General features: G+C 37.1%; 1 protein-coding gene and 1 pseudogene across 3 annotated transcripts in view; one reads left to right on the plus strand and one right to left on the minus strand.

Moving 5' to 3' along the window:
* Window positions 1-15,996, plus strand: part of FAM13A (family with sequence similarity 13 member A) — a 364,348-nt gene that overhangs the window by 169,192 nt on the left and 179,160 nt on the right. The window lies entirely within an intron of this gene.
* On the minus strand, window positions 4,007-4,565 carry LOC123932522 (annotated as a pseudogene).

The following is a 15,996-nucleotide window of genomic DNA, read 5'->3' on the forward strand; positions in this document are numbered from 1 at the left end:
TTTGCCTTGGGTGAGTTGCTTTTTTCTCTTGTATTGTATGATAGGTTCTTCAAGGGTCAGAACAATATCTCCTATTTACTTATCATTCTGCTTTTCTTTGAAAGTTGTAGAGTAACTCTTGCATTCTTCTGTCTTCCAAAACAGTTATTCTAGTTACTTATATTTACTCAAAAGTCTATTGAATTACATTATGTACACCTAAGTAAAAGGTAACTCAAATTTATCCTAGGAAAGTCATGTAACTCTTCTGGGAATTAGTATTGGTTCATATTTCTAGAGTATACAATAAAAGTTTGCTTAACAGAACTCCATCTAACTAATTTGCCAGATTAATCAGTTCTCTGAATTTGCTTTTAAAGCATACTGACTGTTGTCCATGGCAACTCTGAAGGCTTGTGACTAATAAACTATTCTCTTACATATCTGTCCATCTCCAGTTTTATTTTATGCTATCCAAGAGTTGTTTGTCCTTTCCTAAAACTATTCATTCAAGTTTATTATTTGCGATACCTACAGAATTTAATTAAACAAATGCAATGTTAATGCAACATTATAGTTATTTGTAAGAAAACGGTGTCAGAGTAGTTAATACAAGCTTTTGTAATAGATTTTTGGAATCTTAGGGGTTTAATACAATCCAAGTTATTTCTCACTCCCCAGTGCAGTGAGCTGAGCAACTCTCCTCCATTTTGTCCAAACCATCCTTCAAAGTTGCTTCGGCAAAAAAAGGAGTTGAGAATAATATGGAATAATTTTATGACTATACCTTGAAGTGGCTTAACATACTTCTTACATTCCATTGAGCAGATTTAGTCTTATGGCTCCCAACCTAACTATAAGGGAGGCTAGAAATGTAGTCTTCCTTGTGCATACAGAGATGACATAGAGAACACAAAGGGATGGTATTGTGTGCACAAAGAATTATTTCTGTTATAGAAGATAAGTTGAGTACATTGGAGAGACTTGATAAAGATTTTAAACGTTTTTGTTGTTCCTCCACATAGGGGATATTTTATGATTATGGTTTATACAAGGAAGAAGGTGTAGAATTCCAAATTCTTAGACACATCTAAAAAATGCTCACATCAAAAGACTGGAAAATAAATGAACATTGATGACTTATAAAGTAAAAAAATATATATATTATTTATATGCATCATTTTAAAATATTCCTGTTTTTTTTTTTTTTTTTTAAAGATTTTATTTATTTATTTGACAGATAGAGATCACAAGTAGGGAGAGAGGCAGGCAGAGAGAGAGAGAGAGGAGGAAGCAGGCTCCCTGCCAAGCAGAGAGCTCGACGCGGGGCTTGATCCCAGGACCCTGGGATCATGACCTGAGCGAAAGGCAGAGGCTTTAACCCACTGAGCCACCCAGGCGCCCCTAAAATATTCCTGTTTTAGTTTAATTTTGGGGTTACCTAACATGCAGCTTTTCCTTATCTAATTAGATAGGAAGGATTCTTCTAGAGAACCATTATTTTATACAGTTAATAGCAGGCCTCTGCAGATAGACTGCTTAGTTTCAGATTCCAGCTCTGCCACTTACTTGGTGTGCGACCTTGCACAATCTACTTTTACTTTCTGTATCTCCGTTTCTGTATATAAGAAATTTAGGTAGCAAAAGTATATATTTCATAGGGTTATTGTTAGCATCAACTAAATGTATAATAAGCACTTAGAAAAAATGCCATGCATGTAGTACTATATAAGTGATAGCCAGTACTATATTTTGATTATCATCATCATCATTTTTATAAGATTTGATTCCATTGTTTTCTACTGAGTGACCACACTATGAAGTGATACCGTAATAAATACTTGTTTGACTTAAAGTATTTTGGTTGAAAACAAAAAAGCAACTTGGGCTAAAGTCAGCCTTAAAAAAACAAAGAAAATGTTAAAGAATTGTTTGGAAGTACAAGAGATATTTCGTAGAAGAGAAAGCAAAGCTGAGCACAGGAGTAACATGGCAGTGTAGGAGGCTCTGGCCATGGTTTGCCCACAAAAACAATGATTTGACAACTACTAATGAGTGAAATATCTCTGGAAAGCTCCAGGGTGTAGCAAAGAAGCTCTAGCAACCAAGTGGAGCACGAAAACCAAGAATGGCCACATGGACAAGTGTAGGAAGCAATTTGCCTATATCAGCTTATCCCATGGGCCACAGCATAGCTTTGTACCAAGAAGGATCCTACTGGCTTTTACTTCCCTCTGTGGAGATAAGGAGAGCAAAAGGACCCCAGCAGCCCTCATTGCCACCAGGGACAACAATAGCCTTCAGTGCTGAGGAACACTGTAGTCTCTGCTATTGCTTATGCAACAGCAGAGTGCAGATACCAATTCGAAGTAATAAATGACATCAAAAACAAGAAAACATGACAGCAGCAAAGAAGCACAGACGGTTCCCAGGAATTGACCCCCAAAGAAATGGAGACCTATGAAGTGCCTGACAAAAATTCAAAATAATTAAAGAAGCTCAGCAAACTATAAGAAAATGCAGGTAGACAACTCAATGAAATCAGGAAAACAATCATGAACAAAATAATTTCAACAAAGAGAAATCATAAAAAGGACCAGTGAAATTCTGAGCAAGGAATATAATGAATGAAATGGGGTTGGGGTGGGTGGGGGGAGAGGCAGTAGGGAGCTTCAACTGCAGACTCAGTCAAGCAGAAGAAAGAATTGGCGCACTCAAATATAAGTCAATTGAAATTAACCAGTCACAGGATTAAAAAGAATGAAAAAGAATGAAGAGAGCCTATAGGATTGATGAGACATCAAGTAAATCAATATGTGCCTTATAGAAGTCCCAGAGGAGAAGACACATAGAAAGGGGTAGAAAGCTTGTTAAAAAAAAAAAAAAAAAAAAAAAAAGGCTGACATTTTCCAAATTTGAGGAGGGAAATGGGCATCCATATTTATGAAGTTCAAAGGACTTCAAATGGGACCAGTTCAACACTATAATGAGACACATTATAATCAAACTGTCAAAAATCAGAAGTGAAGAATTTAAAAAGCATCTTAAGATAAATAAAAATACAACTTACCAAAATTTGTAAAATGCTACAAAAAAGGAAGGAAGGACCTCTAAGATGTTTGGGAGGGATGTTTATTGTGATAAATGCTTATATTAAAAAACAAATTTCTCGAACATCCTAACTTTACAATTGAAGAACTGGGAAAGGAAGAACACAGTAAACCCAAAATTAGCAGAATAAAGGAAATAATGAAGTTTAGAGCACAAATAAAGAACAATGATAGAAAAATCAACAAAACTAAGTTTCATGTGGAAGGTAAAAAAAAAAAAAATCCAAACCCTTAACTAAGAGAAAAGAAAGAAGACTCAAAATCAGAAGCAAAGAGGAGTTATTACAATGGCTACCTCAAAAATAGAAATGATCATAAGGGACTACTATGACCAAACTAGACCAAATTGGATACCCTAGAAGAAACAAGTAAACTTCTAGGAACATACAGCCTATCAAAACTGAATCAAGAAATAGAAATCAATTATCATACGGTTTCACTTGTGGAGCATAAGGAGCAACATGGAGGACATTGGGAGATGGAGAGGAGAAGTGAGTTGGAGGAAACTGGAGGGGGAGACAAACCATGAGAGACTCTGGACTCTGAGAAATGAACTGAGGGTTTTGGAGAGGAAAGGGATGGGGGGTTGGGTGGGCCTAGTAGTGGGTATTAAGGAAGGCACATATTACATGGAACACTGGGTGTGGTGCATAAACAATGAATTTTGGAACAGTGAAAAATAAAATTATTTAAAAAGAAGAAGAAATAGAAAACGTGGGAGATTGGATTAGTAATCAAATAACATTCAACAAAACAAAACAACAATAAAAAGTTCAATGCCAGATGACTTTCAAGGAAGATTTAATACCAGTCCTCTTCCTTTTTTTTTTAATATCCAACTTTTATTGCATCTTTAAAATATCACAGATAAGTCAGAGGAATCATATGACATCCTCCTCTTTCTGTAGCTGGACAGTTTAGATTTTATCAGCCTGCTGAACCGTTCCTTTTTCAGAAACAGATACCATCCAAAAATTTTCTGATATCCTTGTTTTTAACTGTTGTGGCTTTCTGAATTAAAGCAACTGAATTTGATACAAGTTCAGTGTTGTTTCCTTTAGGAATTAACCCATCTTTCTGGGCTTGAGATACTGAACAAGCAATAGCTGGCCTCATCCAAACCCTGTGGATATATTTTTCGCCCATGAGATTTTGGATTTCAATAAGCAAACCATTGTCCTGAATAATGACGTTGTTGAGGAAGGGAACATACACAGACCTCATCTTGGAAGCCCAGTGTTAATATTTCAGTCACGTTCTATATGACAGTGGTCAGTTCCTATTTTCCCCCCATTTGTCAACCCAGAGCCTCTTCTTTTTCTTTTCAAGGAGATGGAGTTCTACATTGATGGGATTAAAATCTCCCTGCAGAGTTCCTTTGGGACCCTTCACATAAACAGGGCTTCAAACAACACTTCAGAGTGATGTCAACATTTCTGAACTATTGATACTTTGATTGCTGAGAATGGTCTTCATTCTCACAGAAGATACAGCAAAAAAAGCAATGCGAATCCTTCATAAACTCTTCCAATAAGCAAAAGAGGGCATGCTTTCAAACCCATGTTATGAGGTCAGCATTACCCTGATAGTAACCAGACAGAGTCACCACAAGAACATTACAGCCCAGGGGCTCCTGGGTGGCTCAGGCAGCTCAATGTCCAACTCTTTATTTTGGCTCACATCATGATCTCAGAGTCTTGAGATGGAGCCCCATGTCAGGCTCTACACGAGCAGGGAGTCTGCTTGAGGATTCTCTTCTTCTCCCTATGCCCCTCCCCCTACTCATGCACTCTCTCTCTCTCTCTCTAAAATAAATAAATCTTTTTAAAAAATTACAACCCAATATCACTGAGAAACCCAGATGCAAAAGTCCTCAGTAGAATACTAGCAAACCAAATTCAATAGCACATTAAAGGATCATACAACATGACCAAGTGAAATTTATTCCTGAAATACAAGGATATTTCAATGTACACAAATCAGTTAATGTGATATACACTACATTAACAAAACTAAAGGAAAAACAAGTATAATCATTTCAGTAGATAGGGAATAAACACTTAAAACATTCATAATAAAATCCCTTAAAAATTGGTATAGAAGGAACTTACTTCAACACAATAAAGGCCATATCTGACAAGCCCACAGGTAGTATCATAATGGGCCAATACTGAAAGCTTTCCCTCCAAAATCAGGTACAAGTTAAGAATGCCCATTCCTAACATTTCAATTCAACATAGTACCAGAAGTCCTAGTCAGAGCAATATAAAAAAATTGATAGATAGCTTGATAGAAAGAATCAAATGTGCAAAGACGTGGAATGGTCACTTTGCAGATGATATGGTCTTATATATAGAAAGACCTAAAACTATAACCCCCAAAAAACTGGTAGAATTAATAAATGAATTTAGTAAAATTATAGGTTATAAAATCAACATAAAAATTTTAGTCATGTTTCTATATATAAACAACAAAGTATCTGAAAAGGAAATTAGGAAAACATCCTATTCGTATTAGCAACAAAAACAGTAAAATGCTGAGGAATAAACTTAACCAAAGACGTGAGAGGCTGATACACTAAAAATTATAAAACAATGATGAGGTAAGTTAAAGATAACACAAATGAATGCAAACACATCCCATGTTCATGGATTGGAAGATTTAATATTGTTAAAATGTCTGCACTGCCCAGAATGACCCATAGATTCAGTGCAACAATCCCTAACAAAATCTTAATGGTGTTCTTTACAGAAAGAGAAAAAAACAGCCCTAAATTTCATACAGAACCATAAAAATCCCCAATGGCCAAAGCAATCTTGAGTGAGAAGAGCAAAGCTGGTGGTACCACGCTGTAGTAATCAAACTGTATGATACTGTCATAAAAACATATAGACCACAGAATGAAATAGAGAGTCCAAATAGGAATCCATGCACCTTTAGTCATCTGATCTTCCACATGGGTGCCAAGAATACCTAAAGGGTGAAGGACAGTCTTCTCAGTAAGTGGTGCTAGAAAAGCTGGAAATCTATATGTATAAGAATGAAATTAGATCTTTATCTTATATCATATTTAAGGGCTTAAACATAAGACCTCAAACTATAAAACTCATTGAAGAAAACATAGGGGAAAAGTTCCTTGACGTTGGTCTTGGCAATGATTTTTTTGGGATGTGACCCCAAAAGCACAGACAACAAAACCAAAAATGAGTGAAACTACATCAAACTAAAACCCAAACTTTGTAGTATTCTACACAGCAAAGGAAACCATTAACAAAAGGCAGCCTACAGAATGAGAGAGAATATTTGCAAACCACATAGTCAATAAGAGGTTAATATAAAAAAAAATCCTATAACTCAATAGCAAAAGATAATAATAAAACGAGTGGGCAAAGGATCCAAATAGGTGTTTTCCCAAAGAAAACATACAAATGGCTAATGGGTACATGAAAAGGTGCTCAAATCACTAATCATCAAGGAAATGCAAATCAAAACCACAACAAGATACTATTTCGCATCTGTTAGAATAGCTATTATCAAAAAGAAAAGAGATAAAAAGTATAGATGAGGATGTGGAGAAAAGGGAAGCCTTGTACTTTTTAATGGAAATCCCATATGACCTAGCAATCCCTCTTCTGGGTACATATCCAAGGAAATGAAATTAGTGTTTCAAAGGGATACCTGTAGTCCTATGTTCATTGCAGCATTATTCGTAATAGCCAAGATATAGAAATAATGTAAATGTCCATTGACAGATTATGAAATAAAATATGTATATATCTACAGTGGAATATTACTTAGTCATAAAAAAAGAAGGAAATTCTCCCATTTGTGACAACATGGATGAACCTGGAGGACCTTATGCTACACAAAATAAGCCAGTCATACAAGGACAAATAACCACTTTTATGTGGAAATCTTAAAATGCTGAACTCCTGGAAGCTGAGAGTAATTTGGTGTTGACAGAGGCTGGTAGAGGGGCACATGCAGAAGTGTGGTTAAGGGGTACAGAGTTTCAGTTTTGCAAGATAAGTTCTGGAGATCTACATTTACATCAGTGTGAGGTTGGTCAGAGACACATGGTGAATGAAACACTGTAACCAGTAGGAGAAGGTTAATTTCTTCTGTCTTCCCTTAAAGAAGGGAAAGTGAATACCAGACATGCAAAAACATTGGTCATCCACTTTGGTGCTGTTAGAGGCAAAAAAGATTACAATGCCCTTTACATTTTAAGGTCAGGGATGGGGAATGGGACAAGCACATAAGTAACTCGTACAAGCAACAAGTGATCAAGGTTATAATGTATGTGTGGAGCAGATAAGACAGAAAGAGTGGGCTGAAGGCCTGTAGATGGCAGAAATAAGAGTTTAAACTTCTTCCAGTAGGTGGAAGGAACTAAAACTTGTCAGTAAAGGAGTGGCTTGCACTGGAGTTCTAAATTAGAAAATTTGACATCCATGAGTTGGATAAACTGAAGGAGAGAAGAATCAGAAGAAGTTGTTTTTGTTTCATGAGTCTGTTCATTCAGCAAGCATTTATTGAATGCCTGCTATGAAGCCAGACAGTATTCTATGAGCTGAAGAAATAGCATTGGGGGAAAAAAAATCCACGCTTTTAAGGAGTTGGACTTTAGGCCAAGGGACACAGTAAACAATTAAGGAAACTAATATGCCATTTGATGATAGATTCTGCAAGCATATTAAACCCTGATAAGGACTTGATATTAATGGTATATGAAAGAAGAGAGGGAAATTCAGCGCACTGTTTTGTACAGAAAAGGGAAGGAAGGTTCTTCTGAGCTGGCATTTGAGCTGAGATCAAATGATGTGGTGGAGCAAGCTATGCAAACTTCTGGGGCAAGAGAGCATTCCAGGCAGAGGGAACAGCGAGTGAAAACATCGTGAGTCTCGCACTTGCTAGCTTGCTTATGATGGTAGATCACTATTTTCAAACCGCTCAGCACAGCAAAAAAAGTAGAGCTTCTCCAAGTCAGGACTATGAATGAAGAAAGCATAGTGGACTAGATTATCAAAGAAGAGTACAGATATTAAGATTAGATCTGAGGGGCGCCTGGATGTCTCCGTGGGTTAAGCCTCTGCTTTCAGCTCAGGTCATGATCTCAGGGTCCTGGGATCGAGGCCCGCATCGGGCTCTCTGCTCAGCAGGGAGCCTGCTTCCCCCCCACCCTCTGCCTGCCTCTCTGCCTACTTGCGACCTCTCTCTCTGTCAAATAAGTAAATAGAATCTTTAAAAAAAAAAAAAAAGATTAGATCTGAAATCACTGCAATAACATACAGACACCTGCACCAATCTTAAAGCGATAAATACTACGGCGAAAATAACAGCAGATTTATAGTAACTGGTGAAGTTGATTTTGAGGAGAGCCTCTCCAAAGAGGTGACAGAAGAGCTACAGGAAACCCTAAATATTAAGATCTGGTGTCCAAACACTTATGCTTGATGATGTAGAAAATGATCTTTGATTTAACCAGTTTTTGTGATAATTCCATGGTGGTTCCTGTTTTAAGTTGAATTACCATTTTCTGTAAAGCGATTTGTAATATACTTGAATGACAATTAAGGTTCTATCTGTGAATATTATAGTTGCAGTTTACAAAGTAAATGTAGTAAGTTCAGAATATATCCAGAGTTTGACTGCGTCTCACTTCCTTCAATTGTTTCCCTGATCGAAGCCAAAGAATCACAGATTTCTTCCCAAAGGTATACATAATGAAGGTCTATAATGTGCCATAATGAAGGACTATTTTCCTACTCAATTTGTTCTGCTTATGTTCTTTATGTAAAGATAACATCCTATTGCTTTTGCATTTTAAGAAAACATATCTTTTTCTTTACAGTAAAATTAAGATTCATTTTGCAGGTAGCAATAAGTCAGAGGAGAGTTTTATGGAATTGTAAAGAGTAGTCTGTAATCTGCCAGTCACATTATTTGGGTTCTGGTTGTGTGCAAAGTAGCACTGTTCTGTACATTCTTTCCTATAGAAGGCCTCAGGCACATGCTATTACCTCAACTTGTGATCATATCAATATTGCTGTCTCAACTTACAGTCATGTCAACATTGTTCTCTGTCATCTGTTCTCCTTGTCACTAAGTCTAACCAAATCACTTGTTGTGGGTTGGACCCCAGCACACCAAATACAGCTCTGTGACAGCTATCTCCCTTATCATAATAGCTTCTTTTCAACCTACCTTCACCCACCATTATATTACTCAGGTCATAATAAAATGTATTATTATCTGATTCCTAATGTCATAGAAATCCATCACATTTCTTTAATGGCTAGAAATTAATACTAATGGGATGGGAGATGTAGGAGTCAACATTGTTATGTTTATTCATTTAACAAATACATACTAAATACCAACTAGATGCCAAGGATACATTGATCAAATCTTTGCCCTCATGAACCTCCAAGTCTACTGGGAGTGATAGATGAAGAAATATAAATAAAATCATTAATTACAAATTTGAATAAGTACTGTGATTTTTAAAAAGCAGGTTAATAAAAGAAGAGCATAGTCAGGGACAGCCACTTGAGATGGAATTATTAAAGGAGATCTCTCTCTGAGGGGGTGACAGAAGAGCTTAAGGATAAGAATGCAGCAGCCGTGCTAAAAAAAAAAAAAAGAAAAGAAAACAGTCATTCCAGAAAGAGAAAACATAAATGGTGAATACTTGAAGGTAGGAAGGGGCTTGGAGTAAAAGAAGGCTAATGAGGCATAGTGAGGCAAAGGGTAAATGGTGGGAGTTGGAGGTTAGAGAAGTAGGGAAGAGCTGAGTCAGGGCTGCGAAGGTTATGGCAAAGTGTTTATAGTCCAGGGATAATGGTAAGACCTTGATAGAGGAGTGACATCATTCCATTTCCATATACAAACCTTGTAGAGGGTATAATGATTGAAATAATTTACATGAACGATGGCTATGACTGGGGTGACTATGTACATATAACTGAATGAATCCCAGTTTATTTTGACTGCACTTGATGGTGGGTTTTATGTGGGTGGGAAAGGGAAGAACTAAGGTAGATTAAGACATTGTGTTGAGAACTGAGTGACCTCTGCCAATCAGGGGAAGACTCAAGGACTGACAGATGGTTATTTGCTGATAAAGTATAAGCTCAGGTTTGGACATAGTAAGTTTAGAAGCTTATTAGACAGCCAAGTAGAGTTGCCAAGTAGATAGGTAAATAAAAGTGACGTGAACTCAGGAGAAACATCAAAGACAAGTGGAATTTGGGAGTCATTAGCGTATTGGTTGATTTAAAATCCATGAAAGTGACTGAGATCATTGTACCATTTGGAAAAGGAAGACTGATTCACATCAACTCTTGCATCATTCCAACTTCATTTATTCGACATGTATTTATTGAGCTCCTACTTATACTAGGCCCTTTTCTGTGGCATTGTAGTCACAGCAGTCACTAAAGGAAACCCATCATTTACTTTCATAGAACTTCTATTTAGCTAACGAAGCAAAAAATTAACCAACAAGCAGTAGATACATAAATTTATTGTAGAGAGGAGAAGGAGCAACGAAGGAGACTATATGGAGTTGGTCAGCGAGATAGGATTTTTTTTCCCCTATTACTGATGTCCTGGCAGCTAATGGAAGAGCGTAGTTCAAGAATAACTAGTTACCTGGATCAGATGTTGCTAAGAACCTGAGGAAGAAAGAGACCAAGCTGGGATTGTTTCATCACTTTCTGCAGAGTGGTGACAAGAAACAAAACAGATTTGAGGGCTTTGAAAATAAAGAAGTAGGGATAGTGATGATAGCTGTTTTGAAGGAGTTAGCTATAAAGGAAAGCCGAGAAATGGACCATAACTAGTAGGAGGAATGAGATTAAGGAAGTATTGTTTTTAAAAACAAACCAAAAAGATACAATTCCAGAGCATGCTTGTGATTAATGAGAGCGATCTAGTAGAGAGGGAATGAGGGGATAATTGAGAGAGTGAAATCCTTGAGAAAATAAGAGGAGATAAGATCCCCAGGGGTGCATAGAGGGAATGGCTGATGGGATCAGCATCTTCTCTTTCACTGTAACTGGAGGGAAGGCAGGAAGGATGGAATGTCTGTAGACAGGTTTGTAAATTTGATGGGATGTGAATAGCATCTGTTCCAGTGCTCTGTTTTCCCAATGAGCTATGAAGTGATAATGGAATGAAAAGGATTTGAGAAAAGAAAGGTCATGAAAGATCATGTGGGAGGGTAGAAAGTAAAGTTACTCAAGAAGTATAGCAGAATTGCTATGCATTAGAGAGGACTCACTTAAGATTTATGGTAATAAATTTAACAGTAAACAAATTATATACTTTTTCCCCAACCACTTTCATTCACTTAATTCCCAGCACAGAGAAGGCATATAGCTGGGTTCGTCCAACGTTGTACTTTTTCCAGATGAATACAATGATTAGAAACAGGATGGAAGAAAATTAAGTGTATTAGCAAAGGAATGAAGAATCATGAAATGTAAGCTGATTAAGGAGAGAACTAAAAACAGGAAGAATGGCCAGGGATCATAAAAGGTTAGAAAAGGGATGTTACTCATTCCTTTGGTTTATCCATTCATTTCAACAGTTGAGCCCCTACTAGGTGCCAAACATGGTTCTAGGCCTGTGGATCTATTCATGAGCAAGACTGACCCAGTCCTCTCACAGGATAGGGTGAGATGGACAGAGAATTAGAACCGGTGTTTTCTTTTAATTTTTTTCCTTAGTATGGTTGACCCACATTGTTGATTAATTTCAGGTGTATAGCATAGTGGTTCAACAAGTTTATATGCTGTCCTATGCTCACCACAACTGTGGCTACCGTGTGCCCTCATACAACACTATTACAGTATCCTTGACTATATTCCTTATGCTGAGCCTTGTATTCCCATTCATTCCATAACCAGAAGCCTGTATCTCCCACACCCCTTCCCCTATTTTGCCACACTACACACTCCCTCCCCTCTGGCAGCTATCAGTTTTAGAATCAGTAAGTATTAATGTCAGATTTTGCTGATGACTATGAAGAAATACAGAGTAGGGGCAGAGAGAGCTGTAAGTGCGAGGAGAGAGCAGTGAAAATTTAGATAAGGTGTTCCGGGAAGGGAATTCTCTTCAGTGAAATTGAACAAAGACCTGGATGAAAGGAGGAAACAAGCCTGTGAGTAACTGGGGAGTAGTGTGCCCGCTGAAGAAGCAGTGCGTGCTCGTCCGTTTTTTCATGGCATTAGTACTTGCAAGAGTAAGGCCTATTGTATTTTTAAATGGTATTTTCAGAATACCAAGGTGACACAGCTAGTTTGAGCGATCGGTTGTTGCACAAAAGTCATTAGGGTGAGCAGTCAATTCAGTTAAGTCTCACTTAAGCAGATGAAATGTTTAAATATAAATATACCCTCTAACCGGGTCTGATGTGTTTATCATTACCTTCTCCAATGACTAGCATTGGAATGCCACACATGATAGCGTTCAGTTAATATTCGTTGAGTGAATTCTTATGCCCACATACACTTTAATACTTATAAACATGAATCATTCCCCGTTCAAACCTTTTCAGAGAAGTTCTAAGGGAGGAGTGCAAACAAACCCAAGGTCTCTTCCTTTGCTCTGGGAGTGTGGGGGTTTAAATGACTTATTTTTTTAAAATTAGGTATTATTCAGATGCCATAAGATAAACCTGTTTAAAATATAAAATGTATTGTTTTTTAGAATGATCACCAAGTTGTGTAACCATTACCTAATTCCGGAACATTTTTATCAGCCTAAAAAGAAACCCATATAGACCGGACCCATTAGGAATCATTCCCCTCCTTCTAGCCTCTGCGACCACTAATTGCACTCTGTCACTGTTTGTCTTATTCCAGACATTTAATATATGTGTGGAATCACACAATACATGTTGCTTTCTGTGTGGCTTTTTTTTTACTTAGTGTGATGTTTTCAAGGTGAATCTATGTTTAGCAGGTATCCATACTTCAGCCCTCTTTATAGCTGAGTAATACTCCATTGTGTGGTTATACCATATTTTCTTTATCCATTCATCATTTGATAGACATTTGGGTTGTTTCCACTTTTGGCTATTATAAATAATGCTGCTATGACTATTTGTCTAGTTTTGTGTAGTTTTTGTTTTTTAATTCTCTTAGGTACATACCCACCAGAGTAAATGGCTTTTTAAAGACATAACTGTGAAAAAGTTTTATCTTAAAAATATTTCTCACTTGACTCCATAATATATCTGTCTTAAAGAATACGTGAAGTTATTTCCAGTACTTATTTAAGCTACTAGTGGAATGTATTAATTTTCTCCAGAAATCTGAGTAACATTAGCCCTACAGGAGATGTTCCCTCTGTGGCTCCAGAGCCCCTGGGCTCACTGCCCATTACATGGGTGGCGGCCAGCACTTTGCAGCAGTCTCATGGGAGCATTGGGAATGCAGCTCTGAACAGGTGGTGGGTTACCTTTTTGTCAACAATATTGCTTCTTCCTGAAAGAATCTGAAAATCTCGAAATTTAAGAGAATTTAGAAATTTAAATTTCTAAAATTAAAGATTTTAGAAATCTTTGAACCAAGGGATGTCCAAAAGGTTAAAATGCTTGCCAGGGTTCCTAGAGCTGGTTGGTTAGAGAACCAGGATGAGAAGTCAGATCTCTTGATTGCCACTTTAGTGCCCTGACTACTAAATTTCACTTTGTCTCTGTTGTCTGAATGTGAAGTCCCAAAACAAAAAAATAAACGTAATTCATGTAAGTGACATTTTCAGTTATACGTTTACAGAAAAGGTTTTCAGAGTTTTATAGGGAAACGCTAACTATCACGTTTGTACTCATTCACAGGGACACAGTGGGGGAGATAAGAGTAATAAAGAAACACTATCCCTTTTAGCCTATGCATAAGGAAGAAAGAATTATAGGCATTTATAAACACTCAGGCAATCATAAACAAAGGTCAGCGATTCCTGTTAGCTTCCCTTGAGAGTCAGTCTTTTTTCTTCTCATCACATTTTAACATTTACATCCCAGTAGTTTCAAAAGGCGGTTGAAGGATTAAGCATAATTACATTATCCAAGTGTAGTCAAATTACGCAATAGATTATACAGTTAATCACTTGGATCCCCTAAATGTCATGCTGGATATAGTTGATCCCTCTCACAGTGAGTCAGAAGTGGGAATGGGTTCATTCACTATTGCCAGTAAGCAGCTTATGGCCAGCAGGTGTTGTGACTTGTGGGAAAGGGCAGGACTGGAATGCTTGCTTATTTGGAGAGCTCAGAAATGTACCCGTGGGTGCTTCCGTAGAGCTGTACGTGAGGCCACAGGCAGCTGAGAGTGTTGGCAGTACCACAGCCACCCCCGGCTTAGAAGAGGCTCTTGATGCCCTCTGAGTCTGGTCATATCACTCCCTAGCACAAAGCTGGGAACAGGTGCCACATACAGCCTTGTGGTCCAGGCACGGGTCTCAGCTCTGCCACTCTCTGTGTGATCTTGGGCACATGACCTCAGATGTCCTCAAGTCCCCCATCTATAAAATTAGAGAGGAGTGGGGCAGCCTAGCTAATTTTTTAAAACTCTTTTGGATTTAAACTGTTATGGCTCTACAAACTAGTGGTTTAAGATATCAAGTGTATTAGATATTGGAGATATAATATAAAGGTAATACAAGTTTATAAAGTTAGACAGAGCCATCTCTGAGTCCTGTGTGACATTGGCCAAGTTACTTAACTTCTGTAAGATTTTATGTTATCCTTAAAAGGGGAGTGGGCTATGTGGGGGCAAAAATGGCATTAATGCGAAGACTTTAATATAGTGCTTCATATATCTTAAGACTCAGTACGTACTTTTTAGTAGCAAGTAGTAGTAGCATTTTCTTAAGGATATTTTATACTAATAATTCCTGTTCTCTTTAGAATTAAGTAAAATCTCAGCAAAATTTAATAATATTTTAAAGTATTTGACTAAAATATTCTTTAAAAGATTATAATTAATTAACCCTTAAGTAAACTGGGTGAGGGGGGAGAATCCATGATTTTGATAATGAAGTGGTGGATAATGGGCAAGTTCACTGTTAAAGGTAAAAAATAAGGGAAGAAATGTGATACAGAGGTCAAGGTTAATAGAGCAAGCGAAAGAAATTGAACTTATTTTTCCTTAGTTTTATTGTTGTCTGTAATCTTCCCTATATACATTTATCTCTCTTAATTTGGCAATGAAATCCCTTATGGAAAATTTATCCAAATTAGTGACAATAGTAGTAGTAGAAAGGCCCTACATTGTATTTTTTAATGAAATTATTATTATTTGTATTTGGCGTGTAGAAATAAACAGTAAGTCCAATTCCATGTGAGCTGCCTCCTTGTAATTTCTGCTAGCTTTGCAAGTACTATTTTGGTGTGAACCAAAGACTTAGGAGCTTAGTAGTTTTGGAAACCGAACACACAGAAATTTTTCCTCAGGATGTTGGTATGAAACTATCACTATTCAGCAGTGGTTTGCTAAACTCTTTGAAGAAATTTGTTTAAAAAAAGGTATTTACATAATCACAAACCATTTGTAAAAAAAAAAAAACAGTAGTTTGGTGATTGATATCTTAGAGAATTAACTACCTAATTCTCCAAAGAAGAGGGGTGCTCTCAGTGGATAGTGTAGATGAGACTCTCAGTGGTCAACTCTGATTATATGTGTTCTGTGTGTCCCACACCTACTCCATCACCATCTTACCTTACTTCACTGTTGTAGGTGACAAATGAGAAAGGAAACATTTTGATTCCTCATGACAAATCTCAGTGGCTTCTGATATATATAGTTCAATCCAGAAATGCCTTGTCTCCCATAAGAAAATTGCTTTTCGCTACATTGTAATTTCCAGGTAGGGTAATGTTCTTTGGTTTCTAATATTT

This window comes from Meles meles, chromosome 2 (genome assembly GCF_922984935.1).
Source record: "Meles meles chromosome 2, mMelMel3.1 paternal haplotype, whole genome shotgun sequence".
In the NCBI taxonomy this organism is placed as follows: Eukaryota; Metazoa; Chordata; class Mammalia; order Carnivora; family Mustelidae; genus Meles; species Meles meles.